The 22,675-nt window shown below is 39.4% G+C and overlaps 1 long non-coding RNA gene across 1 annotated transcript; it reads right to left on the bottom strand.

Annotated features, from left to right (window-relative positions):
* Positions 1-2,358: 2,358 nt before the first annotated feature.
* LOC309969402 lies at positions 2,359-13,054 on the bottom strand. The gene is made up of 3 exons (XR_014326630.1): positions 12,993-13,054; positions 2,673-2,836; positions 2,359-2,575 (listed from the first exon to the last, which is right to left on the bottom strand). It is a non-coding gene; the product is annotated as an uncharacterized lncRNA (long non-coding RNA).
* Positions 13,055-22,675: the final 9,621 nt, after the last annotated feature.

Genomic DNA, 22,675 nt, shown 5'->3' with positions numbered 1-22,675 from the left:
ACTGCCAGCTTTTAGGCTTTTCATGTTGGAGCAGGTGGGGAGGAGGGCCTTAGCATCCGCTTGCACTAAGTCAGCATTAAGCCTTCTACACCTAAATAACAAAAAAGAAAGAAAAAAAAAGAAGGAAAACCATAGCATGCTAAGGGACTACAAGTGCTACCATCTACAGACCTTCGTGGAGGCTGACACCATCCCCTCCCCCAACTACGGAAGCAAATATCTAACTATGCCAGAAACGATACTGTGCACTAAATCCCTGTGATCTAAGTAACTCCGGTGCAGAGTCCAAGAACATTCTTTATGCTGATTAAAGTGACCTTGCTTTTGGCATTAGTAATACACTTAAAAGTGGCCACACTGAAACCCAATTCTCTGGGACCACTGAAAACTCAGTGCCTTCAGTTCCCATGGATTTTCTGGCCTCTCAAAAATAAACTTGGAGTGCCTACTTACCAACTCCCAAAACAGCATCCCAGACTATTAAGCCCTGGCCTCCGCTTTGTGAAAAATATCGTATTATTCAAATTCAAATAAAAGAAACAAGCGCCTGAGTTTCTCATTAGGAGTAAGGTCTAGGCAAGCTCTTCCAACCCAGAGGTTAGGAGAATGAAATCTTGCTTTTTGTGACTCACAGGGACAGAACTGGAAATAGGTAAGTGAAAGGAAGTGCAGACATAAATTCAATTATCATGCATGAAACATGCAAATGATTTAAGCACTGCATCTGAAACTCTAGTTTATATTCATTAATCTCAGGTTGCACTTTTGAAGGAGAAAGACTTGCTAACTGGGTCCAGATTAATGCACTCCCAAACCTCTCCAATTTGTTTTTAGGTGAGGGTTAAATGAGATGTATTAAAATAAACACAGCTACTCCTCTGTTTCCACCTCCCATCCCCCTCCCACCTCAACCTCCACCCCCAGCTGCCTCAGGTCCTCGACCACAACCCTCTTCCCTGTAGGAAAGGAATTTAAAAGCCCTAACATTTTCCTTCTGAAGATGCATTGGAAGAATGACCTTGTCTCTTAGCCTTTTCAATACTATCCCTTTCCCCACAAGCCACCAAACTCCAGAAAGAGAATCAGTCACATCTTCAGTCCTGCTGGTGCCTAACAGAGGCAGCAAGGATGTACCCAGATGGGCAAGCAGCCTCGCGTGTCCACGGACAGCAGTTCTTTCTACACATTTGGGCCTGAGTCCTTGGACCAGTAAGTACTGAAGGGCGGTTTCAAAGAGTCCCGGCACATGCTTGCTTGAGGCCATAGTTGCTGCAGGTTGGCATGGCGATCCTGTGACTCAGTTATGTGGGGAACTAGGGAAGTGAGAGCAAATCTGGGCTTTTTGTTTGCTGCTCTTCCTCTGAGGCTCCCTCTGCCAGCAGACACTGGTCTACAGCAGAGGACCCTTGAAGGGTCTTTCGAAAGGATCCCTCGCTCTCCCTCCCCCTCCTCTCCGGCAAAATTACCCTTAAAACTAGAACATTATTTATTTGTTTGTTTATTTAAGATATTAGTTTGGGATATCAAGAAATAACATGTTTTAGGGAGAATGTTATCTTGTGAATAACAGAGTTTTGAAGATAGTAAAATATGCTTTTCTTGGTTTCTTTTGGACCTGACCTTCAGAAAAATAGAACAAAGGAAGAGGAACTACGGGCTGCTGCTAGGAATAGACTCAGGCACAGAGGTGGACAGAAGGGATCCTCCCTGAAAGAGCAGCCCATCAAGGAGTTAAACCAGGCACAAGAAAAAAAAAAAAAGGCCTTCAAATTTCATACTGAACGCGATGTTTAATTTGAATCATGCTCTGCCCAAAGGGAAAAGGTTAGTCTCATCACTGAGCTCATACTCTCCTCCCCCTTCGCCTTCTGTATGAATTGAAAATTCAGATTGACCATTCATCATGATGTGACACGATCATTTTTTTTCCTGGTCCAAATATCAAAGGAAAGCCTCGGATCACATCTGAGAACCTGCTGGCTGGCCAATCCTCCCCGCCTACGTGCACAACAGAGAGAAGACGAGAACAAGGGCACATACGCACACAGAGACGGAGATTACCGGACAGGCACTCACACAAATACACACAGCTATTCACAGCCACGGGCTCGACAGCCTCCCGGCCCCAGTGGGTTGCTGCATATTTGCAGATGTAAAATTAGTCACAGTAAATAACAACAAGGACGAGACGGGTATCACATCTGTCAACAGCCTGACAAATGCTCTAAGCGCTCTTAGCTGGGAAGGACACTTACGACAGTCATTGCTCCTAAAAGAGAAAATGATTATACGCTACCCAAACCCTAAGTACAAGCTGAAGATATTCACCTCGTGAAGCCATTCCTCAACTAGCCCCTTGGCACTTGCTGGAATTATTCGCATCACGAGCTTTACTTTCTCATTTTCTGCTGACTCCATGTGGGTAATTCCTTGCTCATGATTAAAAGTGAGCTGGGCAGATCCTTCAGAGCGTGGCTTAAGGTGTGGCGGGGCTCCGAGTGCATCCTTTGTCTAAGGCAGGTTGCTAGTAATTCATCAGTGGACCGACAGGCAGGCTGGGGGAATATTCAGGCACCTAAAATAATTTTTTAAAGGCAAACTTCATAGATATCTTTATATAAACATATTTTTATAATAAAACATGCAGTTGACAGATGAAATGAACTGTTTACCTTGGAAAAGAATAGGCAGGCTTTTCTCTTCCAAATAATCACTCCGGCCTTTCTGAATGTCATCCAAAAGCGATTCTGCCTTCTTCGACTTATCCAGCATCTGAGGCTGAGAGATAACCCTCGTAGCACTGGCCTCCTTCTCTGGTCCCTTCATTATTAGCCTCCTGGTGGGTGAGATAGAATACAGTGAATGTAATAATCGTACTTCACACAACAGGCTCGCTCTCTCTTTTAAATGGAAAATCCCCTTATTACAAAACAAGGGGTGTTCTTTTTCTTCTACCTTTAAGTAGGACTGCCACATTCATTGCTTTTTACAAAAACGCAGCTGCTTTTTAAGCTACAGATAAATAGAATCTGCTAGGCGGTAATTCGACTCAGTCCGAATGCATTATTTTCTAAGACACTTTGGCGAGGGGCTTTTTATTATAAACTGGAATGAACAAGAAAAGTCCTTTTCTCCTCTAATTATGAATGTGTTTTGTTTCCTACTATTAACCTACAATGTCAGATTGATCTTCTTCTTCTTCCTTTTCTGCAGCCAGTTCGATAAATCAACATTTTTTTTCTGGAAAATTAGAGGACTGATGATTAGGTCTTCACGGACTCCAATGACAAAAATAAAAATAGCACAAGGGAGAAGCGAATGCAAGTGCTGTGACCATAAATAAACACAATGAAGGGGCCCTCTGATGTCCAAAGTAAGGAAACCTGTTTTGGCACCGAAAATTAAGATAAAAGGGATTTACTTGTTAATTTCATTTTAATTAACTTAATTTTAGTAAAATTAAGGCTTTCCAGGCCTTTTCCTAAAGTTGACCTTACACTGATGCACCTAAAAAGATAGAAAGTAGAATAAAGATAGAATAAAACAGTAACATTTCTATATAGAGTGCCCGGACCTCTGGTGATTGTTGTGTCCTTGTAATGTGTAATCTTTGGTAATGTTGCCAGTGTTCTCCTCACTTTTGAAAGCAATGCAGTGAGGAATTAAAACAGAAGAGGAAACATTGTGATAAAGTGTATTCAATTTGAATATCTGCTGACATCACTTTAAGTCCAAAGATAAACACAGAAAAATGGTGAGTTCCTAATAATATCAAAAGGCAGTCTAGAAACTCCACTAGCCTAGGTGTTGGTTTAATTTTGATCCCAATGTTGATATTTCTGACTACAGTATTACAATAGGCCACGGTGGCTATGCTCTATGTCTATATGGATATATTGCCTTGCCATGGAGAGGAAATCCCCCAGCGTATCAGTGGGGTTCCAATTAGGGAATAATAAATACTGCTGAACCCCGACAATAAGTGGAGATTGCCACTATATCACAGAAGCACAGGCAGGGGCCCACTACTCAGTCTACAGATTTAAAGCTGATGCTGTCATTTCCCTTCCTTCAGCAGTAATGGAAAGCAAAGTGTTGAAGATGAACCGTGTCTGGCAGATCATTTCAGAACAATCTATTCCTGTTTGTTTATATTATTTTGAGTTTATTTCCAATAAGGGTGATAGTGGGAGTCGGAGGGGCCTTGTGCAAAACATAAAGGCTTTCATGGAAGAACTCTGTACTGGGATCACATGCATTTTCAAGAGACCTCAGAGAGACAGAGACAGAGACAGACAGACAGACAGACCAACCTTGAAATCATATTTCCATCTAAAGCCATGCTGCCTTTCCTGTGTAGTCCTGTTCGAAATTTTTTCAAGGGGCTTATTTATTTCAAGTGAGATACAGACCACAATTTCAGAACACCCACTCTAGGAAGAAATATATTTGCCGTGAACAGTGGTGACAGAGCTTTTGAGATTCTACCACTTGGCTTAGATTTGAATCAATTTTCTGCCTGACGTGCCAGGGAGAAATGAGGCCCCATCAGGTTGCTGGCCTTGGCATCAGACAGCAAGTGGAGCTGTGGCAACACAAGCCCAGTTTACCCAGAATAAATAACCGAGCCCCTTCACGGAGAAACAAATTAAAGTACATCAGGCATCACTGTGAGAATGAAATGTAATCCTTATGTGTCGATGTCGTCATTGAGCTAAGGCCACAATAGCAAGCCTGCTTTGGCAATCGAGAATATTTATGTTTGTAATATTGAGACGTGAAGAAAATAGAAGAAGAGAAAAGATCCTTCAAATGTATATTTGAAGGAATTCAGTTTCCTAGACATCCTGATTTAGAAAGATTACATTTATAGAAGTAGGTTTTACTGGATTACTCACAAAAACAGCTTTGAACTTCCGCTTTCTACATCCATCCTTTCATCCTGGTAAATCATTACCACAGATGAAAGATAGATTAGACAGGGTTGAATGTGAGCTTCTGCCTCTGTATTATTATTTTAAGGTAATAAAAAACTACCTTATGTATAAGGTAACTTAAGCCACTAGCCAGAACGCTTGGCTCTTATTAAACTTTCAGAATAATTATATATGTAGTTCTACTGAAGGCAACTCTATGACGATGGAGAGAAGAATGGCTGTCTTGTTGAAGACACAGTGGGGCAGTGCTTTACCGTTTTGGCCTCATTTCATTCCTTCTTTGAGAAAAGAATAGGAGAAGGAAAAGCAAAGAAGAAGAAAGGAGGAAGAGGTGGTAGAGGAGGAGAAAATGTCAAAAACTCACTGAGTTCAGTAAATGAATTCTTTCTTTTCCATATAAAAATAATTCTCTTCATACAGTGCCCCTGCCACTTACAAGCAAACTCAGTTTTAACCATTCTAAGCCTCACTTTCGGCCCCTGTAAATCAAAGACAGTTGTGCCTGTCTTATGGGGCTCCTAGGAAGATTAAGGGAGGCTGTGAGTTACCAATGACACACCTGGTAGACAGCAGTCAATACGGAGCAGCTATTAGTATTCACAGCACTGCTAACTAGACACTAGACTACTCATTCCCCTTGTGCCTCTTTACCTGGAGGTTCCTGATTAGCTCCCAAACCATTCCCCCAAACTCTAAGAACACTCAGCAAAGCAAAATAACTCATTCCAAATGAAACCTGGCACACCCTCGCTCCTTTCTTTCACCAGACTCAAATCACTTTACACTTTCAGTGGAAGGGCTGGACACTGATTTTGTTTTAACTCCAGGTCCTGAAGGGTAGGAAAGATGGTTTATTTAGAAATGGGGAAAAGGAGGCACCAAATGTGTAATAATCAGAGCTAGTTGGCTAAGCTACTCTGTTTTGTTTTTCACCCTGACCGGGGATCGAACCCAGGCTCCCTGCATCGGAAGTGCAGAGGGTCTTAACCACTGGACCGCCAGGGAAGTCCCTAAGCTACTCTTGTTTTGAAAGGGTTTGTCAGTATAGTCAAGTTTCCAATTTACTGAGATATCATTTCCAGGGAGAAACTGGAATCCATTTGGTTTTGGAGTTGTTGCCTTCTGACCCCAAATTCAAGTTATCGTGCACTCCTCACACATGGCTGCAACATACATGCAGATGTGCACACACCTGACACGCACCTGCATTAACAACCTATCGGGTGTATGCAGCTGCATTCAAGGAACAGACCTGCTCTAGTTACCTCCTCTGCAAGTCTTCATTCTTCCCCAGCTAGTGATAAAAATCACGGTGCTGCATTGCAAATGCTAGGTAATCTGATAATGCAAAACCACCAAAATGCCTCATCTCTACCAAAAAAAATGCCAGCTAACCATATACCCAGGTTGTAAGGGGACAAAATCAGGACTGTGACTCTGTCAAGATGAACTGACTTTCAAGTGACAAAATAGCAATGACAAAAAACACTCATGTCCTTAAACATACTTTGTAAGCTTCTTTTTAACTTTCATCAACATCATTATTTGTGTTTTCTAAAATGGAAAAGTTAAGCTATATTATGAAGATGAACTTTGGTATAAGTAGATTCAGTTTCTTTCAAGAAAAAAAAAAATACATAGCTATGAAAAAAAAGTCTGCCCTTTGTCCTCTTCCCTCTAAACCTATTTTCCGAATAGGGATGTTTGAAATAATCTCATTTTTTTTTCTTTGTTCACACACACACACACACACACACACACACACACACTGTATTTTATTTTTACAAGAGATAAGTAAACTGACGCCAAGCATTGTAAATGGATGACCACAAAAAAAGCAACAATGATTGCAATTCCCAAACACGAAACACACTCACGCTATGTCATAATATTGACATTCAGTCCAGTTTTATAAAGCCAAATATCTTATGATGATCAAACTTGACAATTACTGCACAAGCAAATACAGATTCTTAGAAGGACAACTTCAAAAAGATTTCCTCTTCCTGGTGGCTGTTTGCCCATGAACAGAGAGGCTCCAGAAAAAGGCTCCAAGCTCCACTGACCACAGGAACTTCCAGCCAGGATTCTAATCACCACTGAAGAAGGCAGTACAAAGGCAATGGATGGGAGTGACAAAATGTGTTGAATTTGGTGTTTCCTACAAATGAGAAAACACTGACATCTCCCCCCGCATCACATTCAGCACAGAGATGCTCTAAATATGAAAAGTAAGACAAGCTTTTTAACTCCTCGTCAAGGCTTCCTGACATCCAACACTTTGGTGAGGTCAAGAAATGTGTCCCCAGCTTCTGTTTTCTGTTCTCCTTCAGGGAACACAGTGAAGAATGGGGCCGCCCAGCTGCCTTTTAGCAAGTCACACTTGGATGACTCCCATCCTTACTAAGGGAGTGTGTTCATCGCATTTGGACTCACAGAAGAAAAACCAAAATCAACTTAACACAAAAGAAATTCACATATTTTTGCTTCTTTAATATTCTATAGGGTGCCTTGGTATAGTGAAGTGGAGAAAGTTTTATATAATGAAGATTACTGAGGCATAAATCACATAGGTAAAAACTGAGAGGTAAGAGGGAGTTAAAGTCTACAAGCTAATTAAACAAGGGCTTCTGACAAGACATTATGCCCACTCATTTTCCCCACGCTAATATTTCGTTTTTGAAGGGGCAGTAAGTGGAGGGTTGTCATGGTTGTAGATTCCACAGCGTGATCCTTTAGCAAAACCTGAGTAGGGGAGAGAAGGTTAGGTGCATGGATTTCTGTGCTGAATGGATTCCAGAGCCAAGATGCAAAGAATTGATAAGTTAGAGATTCGGCAGAACTAAATTTGAAGCCAGCCAGTAAAACGGATTGAACCTTATTACCTCTAGTCACTGAGAAATTCCCGAGACAGTTGGATGCAATTTGAAAAGGTCAGAAAAATATTTCCTGCACAGCATTACTACTTCATGGTTTAAGGGTATCCATTTGTGAGATGCCAACTCTCATCATTTTTATTGACTTGGCTTTCCAGAGACAGACAGACAGTCTGGGAGGCAAGACTAGCAGATAAGAGAAAGGCAACCTTATAAATGAAAATCTCTCTTATTTTGTGCTCTTCCTTGTGACTGTGAACAATCCTAAGTCTTGCCCATTCAAGGAGAAATTACACCAACTTCACTGAAGAATGACAGAATGGAAATGAAATCTAGGAAAGTATCACTATAGTTCTAATAAGGCTATTTTATTGTAATTGCTATTTATTTACCCTTTACTATATGCTAAGCATTGTGAAGGTAAATGATACCACACTTTAATCCAAGTGTGAACATTTAAAATGAAACACCTTAAAATACACCAGGGTATGGATGTTAATTTATTGTAAGCATTTACTTTGGGGGATGGCTTCATGAAAGAGGGAAATCCACAGGAGGAAAATTAAATTAAAAATTAAATACAAAGGATGAAAATTAAATAAAACATATAAGCATACACTCAAGATATTGTTTTCATGAAGGCTCTGTTGTGATTAGAGCCATTCTACATACAAAGAAAAAAGATTTCTCTTTTACTTTAAATGTGACTTGCATGCAATAAGAACCTTCGTTAGCAAATGCATTTGTGGGTTTTTTTTTTTTTTTTTGGCATGCAAGTAGAAGTCAAAGCTGACTTTTCAAAACAGAATGGCATGATCCATTCTAACCCTGCAATGGTTTAATTAATGTCTGACTTTTCTGTCTGGGAACAGCCATGTGTTTGGAGGCAAGCACAGACCATTTACGCTCCTCCCATTTAGCAAGCGAGGCTGAACTTTTTAATGGCCTTGAGACCTGACTGTGCGCTTTCACATGAAGCTCTGGCTCCATGAAGATGGCCTGGCAGCTCACTAGGGCTTTTCAACCAGCAAGGTGGCTTTTCCTCTAGAAGGCCTTCGGTCCGAGCAATTCCACACCTCATGAGATTCAGGAATTTCAAATTGTACCCTGTAATCAACAAGGCCACTAATACCAGCAAGACTAGAAGATTTTCATAATCTCAGGTATGGAAAAGACAAGTGAAAAAGCCAGCTCATTAGCTAGACATCAGAATTCTTGGCAGTGAGGGTAAAAATATTGAGATGCTAAGTGACTTTTTTTCCTATCTTACTGAATATTTGGCATTGGTTAATACAAGCAATAACATTTGGAGGCCTTAAAAATTTTTCCATCCTGTGCAAAATCTTAGCTTTGACCACCAAAAAAGTATTTACTGAAAGTTTGCGGTGGTATAAAGGCTTCCAGTGAATCACTGGAATTCCAGAGGATTCCAGTGAATCATTTAAAGCTTGAGCCTGTCCACATCTTCATTTCACAGGACCTGTATTACTAGCAGCAAAAGTACCCAGTGTATGCATCTTTGAATTTCAACTACTGAAGTTCTCCATAAGGAAAAATTTTGAACCTGTCACATAGCCATTAACATCATTAATGGTGATAATGATAATAAAAATCCTACAAGTATCATTGACCAGTAAGAATAATGATGATAATAGAAGTAATGACCATTAACTGAGTATTTACTAGGTGTGGGCACCATGCACACATTTAATCCTCACAGCCAACTTAAAAAAGTAAGTGTAATTTTTTTTTTTCCTCCCATTTCACCCATGGGGAGAATGGGGCTCAGGAGGCCAAGAAACTCATCCAGGTCAGACAATTAGCAGGTATTGATGCGGGATGCAAATCCAGTTTCTCTGATTCTAGTCTCTATCATTTCAACGCCGTGTACTTTTAACCATGCTCAGGACCCAGCTGTGCTACTCTTCTCGGATCATACAGCATTTCTGGAGCTGTGCTGAGCCAATTTCACTGCTCAGATAGACCAAGTGAAGCCCACCAAATGTCTGCTTCAAGTCCGCCAACTGCAGCCACCTTCTAGAGTTACTACAGGCTAACGGTTGCTGATAGACCTCTTTTCTGTCCTCACAGAATTTAGTTCTCCAACGGAATAATACACTCATAGCAGCCTCCTTAATCAAATTACATGGCTCATCTACACCTCATAAATTCTGGAGCCTAATTGTACGCGAATTGCTTTTCTATTTGAATTACCTTTGACTTATGTTCAGAGAAGAGCAAGAAGAGAAAGTTTTTTCTTAGCTGGGCTGCATTAAGATGGAATGTGTTTTGATTTGCATTTCTCTCATGATTAGTGATGTTGAGCATCCTTTCATGTGTTCGTTGGCCATCTGTATGTCTTCTTTGGAGAAATGTCTGTTTAGGTCTTCTGCCCATTTTTGGATTGGGTTGCTTGTTGTTTTGATATTGAGCTGCATGAGTTGCTTGTAAATTTTGGAGATTAATTCTTTGTCAGTTGCTTCGTTTTCGTCTTTGCTGTACCTGCAAATATTTTCTCCCATTCTGAGGGTTGTCTTTTCGTCTTGTTTATGGTTTCCTTTGCTGTGCAAAAGCTTTTAAGTGTCATTAGGTCCCATTTGTTTATTTTTGTTTTTATTTCCATTTCTCTAGGAGGTGGGTCAAAAAGGATCTTGCCGTCATTTATGTCATAGACTGTTCTGCCTATGTTTTCCTCTAAGGGTTTTATAGTGTCTGGCCTTACATTTAGGTCTTTAATCCATTTTGAGTTTATTTTTGTGTATGGTGTTAGAGAGTCTTCTAATTTCATTCTTTTACATGTAGCTGTCCAGTTTTCCCAGCACCACTTATTGAAGAGGCTGTCTTTTTTCCATTGTATATTCTTGCCTCCTTTATCAAAAATAAGGTGACCATACGTGCGTGGGTTTATCTCTGGGCTTTCTATCCTGTTCCATTGATCTATATTTCTGTTTTTGTGCCAGTACCATACTGTCTTGATTACTGTATCACTGCACACCGGTCAGAATGGCCATCATCAAAAAATCTACAAACAATAAATGCTGGAGAGGGTGTGAAGAAAAGGGGACCCTCTTGCACTGTTGGTGGGAATGTAAATTGATACAGTCACTATGGAGAACAGTATGGAGGTTCCTTAAAAAACTAAAAATAGAACTACCATACGACACAGCAATCCCACTACTGGGCATATACCCTGAGAAGACCAAAATTCAAAAAGAGTCATGTACCACGATGTTCATTGCAGCTCTATTTACAATAGCCCAGAGATGGAAACAACCTAAGTGTCCATCGACAGATGAATGGATAAAGAAGATGTGGCACGTATATACAATGGAATATTACCCAGCCATAAAAAGAAACAAAATTGAGTTATCTGTAGTGAGGTGGATGGACCTAGAATCTGTCATACAGAGTGAAGTAAGTCAGAAAGAGAAAAACAAATACTGTATGTTAACACATATATATGGAATTTAAAAAAAAAAAAGGTTCTGAAGAACTTAGGGGCAGGACAGGAATAAAGATGCAGACATAGAGAATGGACTTGAGGACACGGGGAGGGGGAAGGGTAAGCTGGGATGAAGTGAGAGAGTGGCATGGACATATATACACTACCAAATGTAAAACAGCTAGCTAGTGGGAAGCAGCCTCATAGCACAGGGAGATCAGCTCGGTGCTTTGTGACCACCTAGAGGGGTGGGATAGGGAGGGTGGGAGGGAGATGCAAGAGGGAGGAGATATGGGGATGTATGTATACCTATAGCTGATTCACTTTGTTATGAAGCAGAAACTAACACACCATTGTAAAGCAATTATACTCCAATAAAGATGTTAAAAGAAAAAAATATGGAATGTGTTAGGTCAAGGGATCCTTCTCTAAACACAACTTTTAAAGGGAAAATGGTTAGCTATTTTGTTATTGTCACCGACAAGTAAGTAGAATGAAAAGAAAATAATGATGGGTCACAAAGGTTTAGCACATAAACTACTGTAGGTCTTTTATTTCAACAGAATGTACCAAACACAGCCAGGTTTCAACAAAATGTTATTTTACCTTTAACGGACAATCACTGATTCTAACCAATTTACCAAACGTATCCCCAGCAATGATTCTTCCTATTTGGAGAGAGGTGAAGACTGTTACGTGTTGAAATGCTGGTTGGCTGTTCCAAAACAGGTCGTCCTGGTACCTGTCTTCTCCTGCCTTTTGGAGGCTGACTCTGAGCCCCTTCTGTCTGGAGGAGAGCCTAGCTTACTTGCCCTGCCCCCTTCCAGAAGGAGACCCCGAAAGGGAACTCTCCTACTGACAAAGTTACCTTAGAGCTCAAGAGGCATTAAAGTGAAGCAAGAGGAGAAATAGCAGCAGCTGGGCTCTACTTCTTGCAGGATGAAGACACGACTGAGGTCTAAAAGTGAAAGCATTTAAAAAATAGAAATGAAATGAGGTGCAGCTATCAAAGGCGGAGAGAGAAAAGACGAGTCACAAAATGAACTGAAGTCTGGAGTGGGAATCCCCCAGTGCTTCTGAATCCTTGCTTTTCTTAAGCACAGAGCAGGGCAGAGAACAATGCAGAGGAGTGGGATTTGGGGGCCTTTTCTTTGCACCCCTGAAGTGCTTGGGGACAAAAGAAGTCCATTTCCTGACCAAAGGAAAACTGTAAAATACTCCCCAAGGTTTTAATATCTCATGTTGAAAAATCAGTTTCTATGCCTTGGTTATCCTCAGATGAAGATGCCTGCATAAAGGTTTTTTTAAGACGATTAATTGGCTCACTCCTATGTTTTTTTTTTTTAAATTGCAACCTACTCCCCCAGTTGCAATTTCGGAAAAAAAAAATCTCTGTAATAAAAAAAACTGGAAGAAAACATCAAGCTAGCTTATTGTATGAAATCCTCTCTCACCTGATTCTTCCTGTAAGCACAAACTCAGTTTCAGGCATTAATATCATGACAATTAACTTTCTAGAAATGACACTAAGGAGTGATGACATACAATTAAAATACGGTACTCATAGTAATGGAAGCAGTTAGCACACTTCAGATGCGATGGAGAATGAAAACAGTCTTTCCTTTCTCCTCTCTGGATCAAACAGTAATTTAGTGATTTCTGAAAACCTGTTATTAGATTCTTCTTTTAATTATTCTTCCCACATTTCAATGCCACAATGTTAAATGCTTTGTGTACCTGGCTGTTCTCCTCAGGAGGATTTTGGCAGCATGAGAACTCAGATGTTATCCCAGTCCATTTTCTTTGAATTATAGGAATCTCCAGAGCCTATGCTTTCCTACACTGAGAGATAGCATGGCTTAAATTTTCTGAATAATTTTCAAAATCAAATTTGAAAGTTTTCAAGAGATATGATCCTCCCTGGTGGATGATACGAAGCATAACCTAAGGGGAAAACATGAATATAATTAGCATAAAACATATTAGCATATAGATGCCTTTGAAATAATAAACAGCAGAAAACCAAAATGCTTATCCCCAAAAGAAAGTTATGAGAAAAGATGAAATTAACGTACACTTCTCACATGACAACCCCAGCCTGGAAGCCGAACAGAACATTCTCATTCTGTGAAGGATGGAATGACTAGGGTGATGGAGAAATAAGCCCCAAACCAACTCCCCTTTGCTCGTTATCACAGCATCAATATTCTCTATTGGCCCTTCACCCCAGGCATTTCCCCTGCAACCCCGGGTTCACTTTTAAACAGAAAAATTAGGAGGAAAACATGTATCGTCCTTTTATTTCCTCGAAGAGCCACCACCAAATAAACAGAGCTAATATTCTCTTCTTCTGTGTTTTTTTCCCTCCTTTAGCTGACTTTCTATCTTCCCCTAGACGGCATAAGAAATGCCAGGCCTGGTGATTTCAATTACCAAGAGGACTGAGGGGCCAGTGGGTCAGGGCTTCGTGTTTGTTAACAGTGGACCATAAACACCATTGATTCTTTTTGTACTTTCAATTGGTACAGCCTCTCAAGGTAGTAAGAGACCATGGTGTGTTGTCCTAGGAAGAATATGGTCTTTAGAGTCAACCCTCATTTAAAAATCTGATCTGGGTAACCTTGGAAAGTTTATTAAACACACTTGGTTTCACTTTTCTCGTCTATAAAATAGTGAGAGTGTTGTCTACTTTTCTGGGTTGTTGTGTATCAATCAGAGGTCATATAGGTATCCTCTGATTTTTGAAAGTTTAGGCCAATTCACTTTTATGAAAGATCTACACTTAATACCTGTTTTTTGTTTTACTAATTGAAAGAAATCCGAAGGGGATTTTCACTTTTACGAAAAAAGGAGAAAAGTGAAAAGAGTATTCAGTGTTTGTTTTGCAATGAGCCATTCTAGAGGCAGTGCATCCCAGCAGCAAGAGTGGCATCGCCAAGCCCCTTCCCTGGGAACTACACTCAGCATCTCAGCAACAAGCCGCCATAGCTTTGAACTGTGTTTGTGAACATCTGTGCTTTACCTCAATTTATTTTGTGCATCAGTTACCAAGATGTATCCTAAGATGATTGCTTCTTTGCTTTTCACCATTTTGGCCTATGAAAGGTTTCATAGAAATGCTCTACTTTCAGACAGCAGGGGGAAACCTGTATATGTAAACTGGAATATAGTACATGCTCAGTAAAGGTAGCTCAACTCACCTCCCTCGATGGCTTTAGCGAAAACTCCATAATCTGGGGTTTCTGAGATTTGGTAAGCCTACTTTCCAACCACACTTTCCCAACCCCACTTGGCATGTATGTGGGTGAATGTATGGCCAAAAGACACTTATTAAGGAGAGGTGCCACAAAATATGTTCGGTCTTGGATCCCTGGTGGCAGGGGGTTATGTAGGTGGCAGTATAAATTGCACCGGAAATAATAAAGTCAAGAAAATAAAGATCCTACGGAAATATTTCATTTCATGAAGCCAAGAGTGTGGGTTTAAATTTAACTTTGCAGCAACTGACCGTAGTCCACAAATATTTTATATGATTCAAAGGTAGTAAGGATTTGTCAACCACATCTTAAATTATCCGACACAGGTGAATTCCCTGAACAATTCCCATGTTGGACTGTCAAAACACAGGCTATGTCCCCATATTTGGACACCGTCGACATTATTTCAGTTCTTATAATATTTCGTTACTTTTAATGGCTGTCAATATAGCATTTAGAGCTCTAAGAAAGGTTCCTTTGCCAATAATACCATTTGATTTTCTCAATTCATTTTCAACTTTGAACTTTTAATGGATGCTAATTATTTAACAACCATTGTGTGTTTTGGTCTCCTGGCATATAAAATGGCAAAGGAAACATTCGTTACAAAATACTGAATTCTGTAGAGATTTGAAATTCCAACTTCGCTTACATCCCCTCACTCTCTTTCTGTGGAGCACAGGTCTTGAACTTTTACCCTTTGTTATTAATACCTGCTTCTATGTCAACAGTTACATTTTCAGTAATAAATACCCATCAGTTTCTTGAAGGTTTATATTGCCTCATCAAGACCTAGCACACTGCTGATACATAGTAAGGAGACTGGAATGGGGGGAAACTAAGAAAGAAAACCCCTCATATGCGTGTTTTCTTGACAAATATGCTACCTAGTTGAGTTTGCAGTAAACGTGTCGGTGAGTAAGTTTTGATTGGTGTGAACACGTAGTGATGGCCCTCTGTTTACCTTTTCCTGTTTAAACTTACCTCATGGGCCATTCGTCTTGAGACAGACATCATCTGCATGACATTCCTGCTGAATGTCATTTAATCCTCATCATTTCTATTCGCTTAGGCCTAATAGAGGTCTAGTTTACTGCCCTTTAGGGCCAGTTTAAAAAAGAAAATGTTCAGAAAAACACAGCCCAGTGAATAAACCAAAAGCTAGCGTTTCTTTGGCTTTCGGGATTTGAAAATACTTTGATTGCCTGCATGCCTTCCGAGAATGGCTCCTCTGGCTATAAAAGGAAAGGGCCTGTTTCACAAATCAAATAAAAACACATGTATACAAAAGGTATTCTCAACACTCTACCAGTCACATGGTAAGGTAAAACATGTTCTCTTCTGAAATCCAAGAAGGATTTGAGGCTCTACCGATTTGTTCCAATAAGGATATTTCGACTTGTTACAGGGCCTGGTTTTAAAGCTAATGATGTGCAGATGTGTTTGTTCTAGAATCATTTTCAGAGTTTTAAACCATTCGAGGTGAGTAGCAGGGAATGAGCAGCCCTGTATTTCTGCAAAATCTAATATCTTTTTTCCATTTTGTCGATGTTCCCAAATCATTCTTTCCCAAAGTTTCTGCTTTCGGAACTTAGAGTCAGTTAGAGCTTGATCAAATAAATATAAACCTTTCAAGTCAACCTCCACTGGTTATTTTTAATGTTCGGTTAGTAGACTTTTCTTCATTTGTTCTTTATACGATCAAAATATTTTTCTTCACTCCCACCACAACAGAATAGTCAAAGTCACAAAAATTTACTTTGACACCAACATTTCCTTGATTAAAAATATAGATGTGAAAGATTAAACCTTTACCATCAAACATATATATTCTTCAAATATTCTCAATGACTAGGAAAATAAGTTAACAAAACAGCAATGTCCTTCTAAGATATAAGCCCTTCGAGGATAAAGACGGCATCCAATTTGGGATATATGATAGAAAAAGAACAAGCGTTTTTGATGATAATAATGATTGAGGCATATCTCCTTCAGTTCTCTTAAATCATCCTCTTCCATTTCCCACTTCCTCTTGTGCCTGCAATGACTAAGCTCTCAACATTGCACCCAAAGATAAGTCCTTACCGTTACCTTGAATGTTTTGTCACCTGGTGAACTGTTGTTTAAATAAGAACTGGCACATTCCCATTTCTCATGCCACCCAATGACACATATAGTTTGTAAAAACCATGTCCCATTCATCTCTTCAGCTCTAGAGCTGTTGGACATACTTGTGTGGAGTCATAGTAACAGTGCAATATTAGCAACATTAATGAGTAGAACTTTTTCATCCCTAGGATTTTTTTTCCTCATCAGTTCCATGACCTGAGCAACCAAGATGTCCTTACATAGGTAAATGCATAAATAAACAGTGGTACATCCAAACAATGTAATTGTATTCAGCACTAAAAACAAATGAGCTATCAAACCAGAAAAGACATCAAGGAACCCCAAATGCACATTACTAAGTGAAAGAAGACAATACTATATGAAGTTCTGGAAAAGGCAAAACTATGGACCCAGAAAAAGATCAGTGGTTGCCAGGGGTAGGGCTGGGGAGGGGAGAGGTGAATAGGCAGAGCAGGGGATTTTAGGGCAATAAAAGTACTCTGTATGATGTTATACTGATGGACGCATGTCATTATGCATTTGTCCAAACCCACAGAATGTACACCACCAAGAGTGAACTCTAAGGTAAACTATGAACTTTGGGTTATTACGATATGTCAATGTAGGTTCGTTCATCCTTGGTAAAAAATGTATTGTCCTGGTGAGTGATATTGATAATGCGAGAGGCTATGCATGGGTAAGAGGAGAGCTCATATGGGAAATCTCTGTACCTTCTTTTCAATTTTATTGTAAATCTAAAACTGCTCTAAAAAAATTAAGTCTTTAAAAAATGCCGAGACCTGTCATATTTCTGGCCTTGCCGCATTACGATCCTGATGAAAAAGCAAATACATCTAGCCCTATACCCTGAATACCTGCTTGCCTTCTGCCTGCTAGAAGAGCTTGGGGGCAGCTGAAAGCCAAGGTCTGAGAACCCTTTCCAAGGTCACTAACTGGAAGTGATAGGGGAAGAGACACAGGAGAGAATGTCTACATTCCTTAAGGTCAGGCTCAATCACTGAATAGTTCAAAAAAGTCTTTTCCAACATTTGTTCTCTAAAGGTGGGACATGCCTGCAGGTGTTATTAAAAATTCTGTACAGTGCTAATAATTGCACAGATCTCCCATTTATCATTGTGATGTACAATCTGAGAGTTAGACTCTGAATCTTAGATGTGTCCAACACTAGCAACATGATTTCTTTCCTCTGTACTTGCAATGTCAACCACAGAGTGTTGTGGAAAGAAGAAAACGTTAACAGGAGGTGCCGTATAAACTGTAAAGTACTCTGTAAATATTGTTAAGTGTTTTTCTGAGATACAGTTATCATGGTGATGATGATGATAATGATGATGATGATTGTTAGACGAGGACCAATTCATTTCATAATATATAAAAGGGAAGGTATGAGGAAGCAGACTAGAGAGAGTATGATGATAAAATCCAAGAGTGTAATTTAAGTCATAAACGTATGATTTTGTTTATCTGACCCTGAATGAGAAAAATCATGGGCTCATCCAAAAGTTCTTGTGCAAAATGGATTTCTTCAGTTTTCTTCCGGTGTATTTGAGTATGTTTACAAGGAATTGATGCCTAACAACGGATGTCATTTATTGGGCTTTCTTACCATGTGCTCAGTATTGCTAAGTAATTCTGCATTCATTATCTCATTCAGTTAGTAGGGGCAGGAATTGATATCCTACCATATTAGGTAATATTAAAATTGCACACCATATAAATGTGTATTATATAAAAGGAATATGTAGGACTATGTAAACCCAAAATAAAGCTATTTCATTTCTGAATGAGATTTCATGGAACTGATAAATTCAGGAAAAGAAGGAAGGCAGGAAGATTAATTTGAATGAATTGGTAAAATAATACAGCTAGGTGGATAGACAATAGGAAAGGTTTCAGGGAAATATACAGGTAATGAACATAATTCCCACTTCTAGTGAAGATATGGTCCCTATGGCTGTGGAACACTGTTCCCTCAGTACACAAATGCATCCCTCAAAACTGTGCTATTCTTCTGAAGATCTGTTATACGTTACATTCTATATACTGTTCACTCCCTGATTACCTATGTGTCTGGAGGTGATTTTTGCCAATTAGTAGGGAATTAACAATTCTTTTCTGGCACTCACCTGGGACAAAGCATACACCACCATGGGAGGTCTGTGCTGAGTTATAGAAACTAATCTTTAATCAACCTAAATAAACCCAGTTGGACTGACACACTTGTTGCTAAAAGTTCTATGTTTTGATTTCAAATCTAAAATTGATTATTCCATCACCATTTGTGTTAGCAAGAATAAAACTTGAGTAACCATGAGTAAGCCAAGGTAGAATCCCCAGTGCCAATAGTTCACTTAGCTTGACATTATGCTTTGGGCTTGTTAACATAATATTTTAATGAGCACAGAAACTTGAAATATTTATTTACAGCATTTGTCATCTAGTCTTCCCCTTTCCACAGAAGAGTAAGTAGACAGGCAAATCAATGAAGAGGGTAATACAAAATACAAGAAGTGATTGCCTCTATAGATTCCCACTTCTTAGGGCGAAATATGAGTAATTCTCCTTGCACCACTGTGTTGAAGTGAATAGCATATTTAAGAATAGCACAGAACTAATAAATCATGGTTATGTGATGATTTTTGCTAATCGAAAGGGTGGATAAACTCCTGAGATGACTTATTTTCAAGCCCTGGAAGCCACATTTTAACAGCACATCAACTGTCGAAGGGCAGGCTGATGAGTTTGGACCTGGGCTCTGTCACACCATAGTATTTGTGCTTCAGATCCCCCATCCATAAAATAACAGTCCCCCCACCAAAGGTTCCTGTGATGCTTAGAACAGTGCCTGGCACATAGTAAACATTATATAAGTGTTAGGTATGATCATCATCATCATTATTCACAATCATATGTTCATCATTTAAGAGACAAAAGAAAATCTCCATGTTATGCTGGTTTTAGCACAAGGGGGAATTAAATACCATTTCATTATCTCAGTGATAGTCAATTTATTCACTATTACATACAGCATGCTTACCATGTATCAAGCACTGCAGTATTAAACAAAGCAGAAAAATTTCCTCTCCTTATAGAGTTCACATTCTAGGGGGATGATAGACAAATTTATAATATAATGTCTGTAGTGAAGAGTACTAAGGAGAAAACTAAAGGAAGGCAGAGAAATGCAGAGTGACCTTTACTCTGTCTCCATATTCAACTGGGTTTGACAAAATGGCTCATTGCAGGCTATACTTTTCCTCCGAAAGGAATTCTCCAGCTGACATTCTAGGTAACTGGTTCATTGAAATCCCAACCATTTGGATGCAACAAAAATAATCCAGCATATGAATGCATCCAGAAAGACATATGTACACTGGTTTTCTAAAATGTAATGTGTATGTAATTTCCCGAATGGCTGGTTGTCACATCCATCTGGTCTTATTTCCATAGCACTTGAATGCACTACGAGGATATAAACCCTAAAAGCCAGAAAACAGAATTTAAATACCCAAACACATACGAGGTGTGTTTTCAAAAGCAGCAGACAAGCGAGCACTGTGGCAACTTCATTAACTTAGCCACAGTTGAGAGTAGCTGAGACTAAAGCATAAAGGCCACAGAACATGAAAGGCATTCCACTGGCAGACCTCATTAAGTGGGCTTAAGACAAGCTTGACAAGCTAATGGCAAAAAAGTAATTTGGAACTTCTGGACATAAGAGGCCTGAACAAGTCCAAATACACCAAAACTCTACCATGCATGCTATCTGAAAAGGCAACAACCGGTGTCAATTAGGTCCATGTAGTTTACGAATCAAAGCCCAGGGATGGGTGTTGTCCTATTCAACCACACTGAATAAGAAATCGTGTTCTATGTGGTTTTGGATTTGGGCTCTGGTCTTATTTAAACTGCACAGATGTTGTAGGTTCCTAAATTAACAATGGTCTCCAGGGAGATGCTCATCAGGCTGCATATACTGGGAAAGGCATGGCTAGAATCTCGACACCACCCTGTTCAGAAAGCATTTTTGCTACTGTTTTCTCTTTCTCTAAAAGACCCTTCCTGTTTCTAAATTCCGTCAGCACCTATGGAGTCTGGACCATGTTAGAGTGTACTTACTCACATGTTAGAATTCTCTAGTTGCTCTAGGTATGTGTATATCCATTCCAACTATTTTAACAACCCTTGAGTGGAAGAGCATTCACTTTCAAGAAATAAAACACTTGTGTGTGCCCTGCACAGTGGGAAGTGCCTTATGAATATTGTCAATTCCCATATCAATCTTTTTATGATCAACCCAATTTTATACAGATAAGCAAGCTGAAGATTTAAATTATTTGCCCCACCTTTAATTAGAGGAGAAATAATGATGTATACCCAGCCCATCCAATTTCAAAAGCTACATTCATATTCCACTACTCAGTGCAGGAAGGAATAAAATGCTCGTTGAATGCACATATGAATGGACAAACGCATTACTTGATACCAATAATTTTAGAATTAAAGGAGGAAGAATTTACCACCTAAACTATATTGCTGTTGCAATAATAGGTATGCAAGGATAGGATAGTTATGTAAAATTCTTGAAGGCACTGCGTCTTATGTTTCTATATCCCTATTCTATATACCTACAGTGCTTTTTGCAATATCTCACAAATACAAGGTACCTGTAAGATATTTGTTGAATCAGTGAAATATTTTAACCCAACATAACAAATTATAAATGGGTGAAATGGCATTTTTGGGGTCATTTCCCCTCTCTTATCCTAGCTCCTTACATGAAGGAAGAATACATTTTTCAGAAATCTGGCTCCAGGTGCTAATATCTTAAGAAATCCCTAGACTTGCACCCATGTTTAGACCTCTGGGTCTTTTTCCAGGCCTGAGGGAGACCTCAGTTCCTGGCCCCAGCTTTTCCAAATAAGGCCCACCTCATTTCCACATAAGCCCTGGTAGTATCTGTGGAAATGATAATGTCTAACTATTATGAACAATCAATGAGTCAGAATATCTTACTAAAGTTTTGTTGAGGAGAAACAAATTCCACTCCACCTGTCAAAACCTGGGTAATGTCCTGGATTTCATAATACACTCATCCCTGGGTCCTATACTTAAATCGAGTAATATTCTCATGGAGAAACAGCATCATTAGCTTCTTTTCTCCAAACAGCCCAGATAAAGACTCTGAGTGTATTTTCCTTCCTTTATTCCCCGCTATCCCCCTGCCCTGTCCCTCACTGTAGTAAGAGACATTGGGTAAGTCACTTAACATCTCTGCATATCTCATTTATAAAGAAGAATGTAATGCCATTTGCCTTATCCTGTTACTGTGAAGATTATATGTGATAATGTGTACAGAATAGTTTTTGAGCTATAAAGTGTTAGATAGCTATAAGAAAGAAGGTTCATGAACTACATACCTTGGGAAGCTGGGTGTTTAATTTCATTCCTATATAAATGATATGTGTATGTGTATACATACGCCATGTGTACCTATATACCTGGGATAAACAGGCTTGTATATATACTGGTGGGAAATCTGAATCAATTTACTGCATACAACTTTAAGAGTCAATGAATGCCACATTAAAAGTATTTCTCTAATTGTGTCTGTTGGTTTTTAATATGGAGCAACTATATTTTATACAGTAATTGTATCTATTATTTATTGTCAACTTGATGACAGGCATCGAGTTAAGGTGTTTACATACATTATATAATTTATTCTTCATAACACCACTATAAGTAGGTATCATTCTCTCTCTGTTACGTGGGTAAACTAAGGCCCAGAAGAATTGAGAAAATGCCCCAAGATCACATGGCTGACACATGACAGGCAAAATCTGCATTTAGGTCTGCCTGTCTACTAAGCTTTGTGTACCCATTCAAATCCCATTCATTTGAAATTTGCATGAATTCAAGTGTAGCATAGGTTAGTTATCGTTTTCAGGGAGCAAGTTCAAATGAATTCTATCCTTTGTGAAATGTTAGGGTTCCTTTGACCAAAACATAAACTGATCAAAAATATGCGAT

The sequence above is a fragment of the Leucopleurus acutus genome (genome assembly GCF_964270905.1).
Source record: "Leucopleurus acutus genome assembly, chromosome: 11".
Lineage (NCBI taxonomy): Eukaryota > Metazoa > Chordata > Mammalia > Artiodactyla > Delphinidae > Leucopleurus > Leucopleurus acutus.
Note: the sequence above shows the minus strand (reverse complement) of the source record. Positions and strands in the feature narration are given on the sequence as shown.